Here is a 6,107-nt window from a genome sequence, read left to right on the forward strand (position 1 = left end):
TTTTTATTCTTCTTCGTCTTCTTTCCAGAGGTATCACAAACTTTATTACTTATTACTTGCTCATACTCAACTCCTTTTCTTGGAAACGGGATGGGTGGTTTGTATGGTGCCACCACTGGATTTACATACTCGGGTGGTGGTGGTGTAACTTCTTCATTGTTACTCTCATCTAAAACCTTCCCATCTTCTGATGCTGGTTTTTCAGAATTTGTTGAAACCATATTAACATTTTCATTCCGAGGATTTACTTCAGTATTACTCGGTAGCTTTCCTTGTTTCCTTTCACTCATAAATCTAACAAGAGTACCTACTTGTTTTTCTAGATTCAAAATAGAAGCTTGTTGAGTTCTAAATGACTGATCAAACCTCTCATTCATTTGAGTTTGAGTTTCAATAAATTGTGTTTGAGATTCAACTAGCTTAAATACCACTTCTCCCAGATTTGACTTTTTCTCTTCGGTTTGTTGTGGTGGTTTATACAAGCCAGGTCTTTGTTGATTGAAAGTGTTGTTTTGAGTTGGTTGGTTATTCGTACCTTGTTGGTTGTACGAGTTATTGTTGGTTCCATTTGGATTGTAAAGAATGTTTTGATTTCGATTGAAGTTTAGCCTTGGCGGTTGATAATTATTCTGATAACTATTTTCCAGCCTTTGGTTCATGTAGACAACATTCTCACGTTGTTCCATCGTTTGTTCAATGTGACAGTCTTTCATTAAGTGTGGTCCACCGCATTGCTCACAACTGATTCGTATTGCGTGAATATCTTTATTCATCTTTTCCATTCGTCTCTCGAAAGCATCTATTTTTGCGGAAACGAAATCAAAGTTATGGCTAGAATCGGCTCTAGCCGCTTTAGATGAACGATATATATCTTTCTCTTGGTGCCACTCATGAGAGTGGGAGGCTGTGTTATCAATAATTTTGTAAGCTTCAGTTGCGGTTTTTTTCATAATGGAACCACCAGCTGTTATGTCGATGTCTTTTCTTGTAGCAACATTGACACCTTGGTAAAATATTTGTACTATTTGATAAGTGTCTAAACCATGTTGAGGACATCCTCTCAACATCCTTCCGAATCTTGTCCATGCCTCATATAATGTTTCATTTGGCTTTTGCGCGAACGTAACAATTTCTCCTTCAAGTCTCACGGCTTTAGATGCCGGAAAGAATCTTTGAAGAAATTTTTCAACTAAGACATCCCATGTGTCAATCGCCCCTTCAGGTAACGATTCTAACCAATCTTTGGCTTCTCCCTTTAAAGTCCAGGGAAATAACATGAGATAGATCTGCTCATCTTCCACTTCTCGGATTTTGAATAGTGTACAAATTCTTTTAAACGTACGAAGATGTTCGTTGGGATCTTCTTTTGGCGTACCACTATATTGGCACTGATTAGTTACCATATGTAGAATTTGTCCTTTGATTTCATAATCTGGAGCATTAACTTCTGGCTTAATAATGGCGTGACCTTGGCCCGTGCGTTTAGCTCTCATTCGATCTTCCATACTTAGAGGTTCCGTTACTTCCATAATTGAATTCGTTGAATACGAATCACTAGAGGACTCTGATTTAACGGTTTGTGGTTCAGGATCTTGGAATTGTCCTTGAATATCCTCCAGTTTCTTAGTTGTGAAATCGGGTTCAAAAGATGGATTGTCGGAAATTTGAATTGGAGTATTTGTTCGACTGGATGATGATTCTAAAGAAAAATCAACGGCGACAATATTTGCTAAATGTCTTGATCGAGTTACAGGTGGTGAACGTATGAAAGGTGGTGAACGTCTTGCTCGGTGCATTCACTGAATATCCTATTAGTTTTTAAAAGGAAAGAAAAATTATAATAAGTTATCCAATCAATAGACTTTTCTGATTTTGCCCACGTTTCGAATAGCCAAAAGATGCAGCAGAGGGGCAGGATTCGTTTGGTCTCAATATAATTGAGTACTGTTTGGCTCCAATAACCCGGTCCACGTACAAATCCAACTATTATTACGAACCAGAAAATTTTGATGTCTATCAATTTAACCACTTAAAATAAATTTTCGTAATTTTAAGAAATTTAGAGAAGAAGTAGAAAAAATTCTAAGTCCTAAAAACTAGAATGGCGAGAAATAAGAAAGAAATAGATTGCGCGTCGAAAAATGTCGAAAAATAAAAAGTCGAAAAATAGGCGTCGAAAAATAAAAATAAGAAAGTAGCGCGAAAAACGGCGTCGCAAAATTCTAAAGCACCTAAATCTTAGTCTAAGGAATAAGCACTTAAGGGATTTTACGGCAAACCTAAAAATTCTAGAAATAAAAATAACTATGCAAAACTAAACTTAATACTAAAAATTGTAACTATAGTCTAAAAATCTAAAGGTAATAAAACTTAAAAAAAAAAATTATTATTTATTATTTTTTTAAAAAAAAAATTTTTAAAATTTTTTTTTTTACGTTTTTTTTTTTTTTTCGTTTTTTTTTTTTTACGTTTTTTTTTTTTACGTTTTTTTTTTTTTTACGTTTTTTTTTTTTTTACGTTTTTGTTTTTTTTTTTTTTTTTTTTATATTTTTGCAAATATAAATTAAAAATATAGCGTTTTAGTGCTCCCCGGCAGCGGCGCCAAAAACTTGATGTGTGCAGCGGGGTGTACTAAATAGTATTAATTTTTACTACAAAATGCGACAAAATATTACACAAGTTTTATTTATTTATTTATCGAGTGGATATACCTAAACCTTGCTACAACACTTATAGGCAGTGTACCTAATCGTAGAGTAGTGTAGTTTTTAGTAAGTCCGGTTCGTTCCACAGGGAGCTGGTGAAGTTAACGCTATATTATTAAGTTTATTTGTAAAAATATATATATATAAATAAGTAGTAGTATTATTATAAAATGGGGGTTTTACCGTTTAATGACCGGTTTGTCGATTTTAAGCGTAAAAATAAATGACAAAAATTAAAGTGCGTAAAATAAATTACGATAAATAAAATGACAGAAAATAAAATGACAGAAAATAAAAGTGCGATGAAAAATACAATAAAATAATTATGCTTATTTAAACTTCCGTAATCATGATGTTTAACGTTTTGATTTTAATTAATTGTTACTCGGGTTAATTGTCCTTTGTCATGGTTTATTTGATACCTATCTGGTTTTTATCCATAATAGTCCATCGGTCATAAATATAAAGTGCGAGTGTCCTCGTCAAATTACCCTTATACCCGAAGTCAAATATTCCAACTAATTAAGGATTTAAACTGTGACGCAGTTATCACTTCTGTCAACAATTACACCAGTTATCACTGTATGTAATCTACCCCTGTTTTGATTAGATATGAATATTAATTTACCCACTTGATCAGTTTGAATAATCAATTACCCAACCCGAATAATTAATTAAATGATTATAATAGATTCCATATGAACGTCACTAAATAGGACAACCATAATCATTATTAATTATTAGGATAATTAATTTGAAGATAGGTTCGACAGACTCCAATGAGTTGTCACTCAATTAGACAATACCCCCATCTATTAATAGTCAATAGTCCAATTTCCACAAGTGTCGGTCTTTTGCCCAAACCTTAATTATGGTACAAAATCCAATAACCCCGTCTTAATATTTAGTCAAACATCACGATTACTCCGGCTTAAATAAGCATAATAATGACTTAGCTACTAGACATTAATTTAAAAAGGAAGAACATAGCTTACAGTGGTGATTAATCGCGTAGCGTTACACGGACAGAGTTCCTACTTTAAAACCCGTAAAACATTTCTTACAATAACCCAATTATTATTAATCTTAAATTAAACTTAATATTATAAATATAAATATAAATTACATAAGAAAGAAATAAGATTGGAAAAAGGTGTATCTAAATCATCGATTTAGATGGCCTTTTATAGGCAAATGATAAATTGAAATTTTCACTTATGACCCCTGAACTATGCTCAATTAACAACTTTTTATTATTTAATATTATTCTTATTATGAATTATTTAAATATTATATTATATTCTTGTGCATAGTTGACTTGTACTTTTTACACCGTTGCGTCGAGCGTTGAGAGTTGGCTCGGGTACCGGTTCCGGATTTTCGAACGTCCTTTCGTATAATTTAATATCTTGTACTTTGCATTTTGTAACTTGTACTCTTGTCATTTTTAGACGTTTCTCATCAATAAATTGAACCACTTTAATTGTATCTTGTACTTTTTAGCTTTTCGGACCTTTGTGTCTTCAATTCGTCGAATCTGCCTTTTGTCTTCGCACTTATTTAATATAAACAAATATTACTTGAAAATAGAACAATTGCAACTAAAATCTTGTCTTTCTTGAGGGATAATGCTATGAAATATATGTTCCTTTTTAGCCTTATCAGTGTCCTACCATGGTCACCCCGGAATTCAAGCGTATGGAAAGATACTTTTGGTGGCTTCCTAAGAGCATTAAGGAAAACATCACCTCGTTCAAGCCACCCAATGTCCCGGAAGCGATGCGCATGGCGCATACTTTAATGAACCAAATTACCATTGATGAATCGGAGAAGGCTAAGTCTGAAGCGGGCAGTAGTGAGAAGCGCAAATGGGATAATAACAGGGGAAGGACCTATGATCAAAACCCGGCAAAATGACATGAGGGTTTCAGAGGAAGCAACAACGGTGGAAACCCCAATCCGAACACCAACTCCAATCCCAACTACAAGGGAACCTTACCACAATGCAAGCGGTGCTACAAGCACCATACTAGGTATTGTAACGTTGTTTGTGAAAAGTGCCAACGGACTGGACATATCGGTAAAGACTGCAAGGTCACCACTTTGAATGGGAAGCCGAACACCAATGGACCTAAAAAGTGCTACGAATGCGGACAAACGGACCATTTCAGAAATGTGTGCCCTAACAAAAGAAAAGACGGTGGACTACCCCGTGGTAGAGCTTTCAACGTTAATGCAAGGGATGCATGCGAGAATCCTGACTTGGTGACAGGTATATTCACTATCAACAATCTTTTAGCTTCTGTCCTTTTTGATACGGGTGCCGATAGGAGTTATGTATGTAGACACTTTTGCGATAAGATTAATTGGTTGTTAGTTCCTTTAAAAGAGAGTATGCTTGTCGAGGTCGCCAATGGAAAACTTGAAAAAGTTGACCATATTAGTCGAGGAGCTATTATCAACATAGCTGGTGCGGAATTCGAAATTGACTTAATACCTATCAAATTGGGAAGTTTTGACGTGATCATCGGTATGGATTGGTTGACCAAGATAAGGGCCGACATTATTTGTGGAGATAAAGCTCTTCGTATACCGCAAGGAGATGGTGAGCCACTGACTATTTATGGAGAGAGATTGATAATGCTAAAAACGAACATATATTTCATAGCATTATTCCTCAAGAAAGACAAGCTTTTAGTTGCAATTGTTCTATTTACAAGTGATATTCGTTTAAATAATAAAAGGTGAAGACAAAAGACAGATTCGACAAATTGAAGACGCAAACGACCAAAAAGCTCAAAAGTACAAAAGACAATCAAAGAGGTTCCAATTATTGATAAAGAAACGTCTCGAAATTACAAGAGTACAAGATTCAAAACGCAACGTACAAAATATAAAATTGTACGCAAGGACATTCGAAAATCCGGAACCGGGACATGAGTCAACTCTCAACGCTCGACGCAACGGACTAAAAATTACAAGTTAACTATGTATATAAATATAATATAATATATAATTAATTATATTAATTATATATATATTATATTTATAAATAAATCGTCGGCAAGAAAGACTCCAAAAGGATGTGAGCTGTATTTTCAATCTCCGCGACTCGCGGAGTATGAAGGCAAAAATGCCGCGAGTCGCGGAGCCCCAATTTCTGAAAATCCCTATAAAAGCAAACGAATTCTGATCGAAAAAATCACCAAAAATCCATCCATCTCTCTATCTATATCGTAATATTTATATTTATTTATATTTTAATTTTAATTTTAATTATAATTCTAATAATAAGGGTATGTTAGCGAATGTTGTAAGGGTGTAAGTCGAAACTCTGTCCGTGTAACGCTACGCTATTTTTAATCATTGTAAGTTATGTTCAACCTTTTTATATTAATGTCT

At 34.2% G+C, this 6,107-nt stretch overlaps 1 non-coding gene across 1 annotated transcript; it reads left to right on the plus strand.

Moving 5' to 3' along the window:
- The first annotated feature begins 1,038 nt into the window (after positions 1-1,038).
- Positions 1,039-1,145, plus strand: LOC139856247 (small nucleolar RNA R71). The gene has a single exon (XR_011761742.1). It is a non-coding gene; the product is annotated as a small nucleolar RNA R71 (small nucleolar RNA).
- The last annotated feature ends 4,962 nt before the right edge of the window (positions 1,146-6,107 follow it).

The sequence above is a fragment of the Rutidosis leptorrhynchoides genome, chromosome 6, assembly GCF_046630445.1.
Source record: "Rutidosis leptorrhynchoides isolate AG116_Rl617_1_P2 chromosome 6, CSIRO_AGI_Rlap_v1, whole genome shotgun sequence".
NCBI lineage: Eukaryota > Viridiplantae > Streptophyta > Magnoliopsida > Asterales > Asteraceae > Rutidosis > Rutidosis leptorrhynchoides.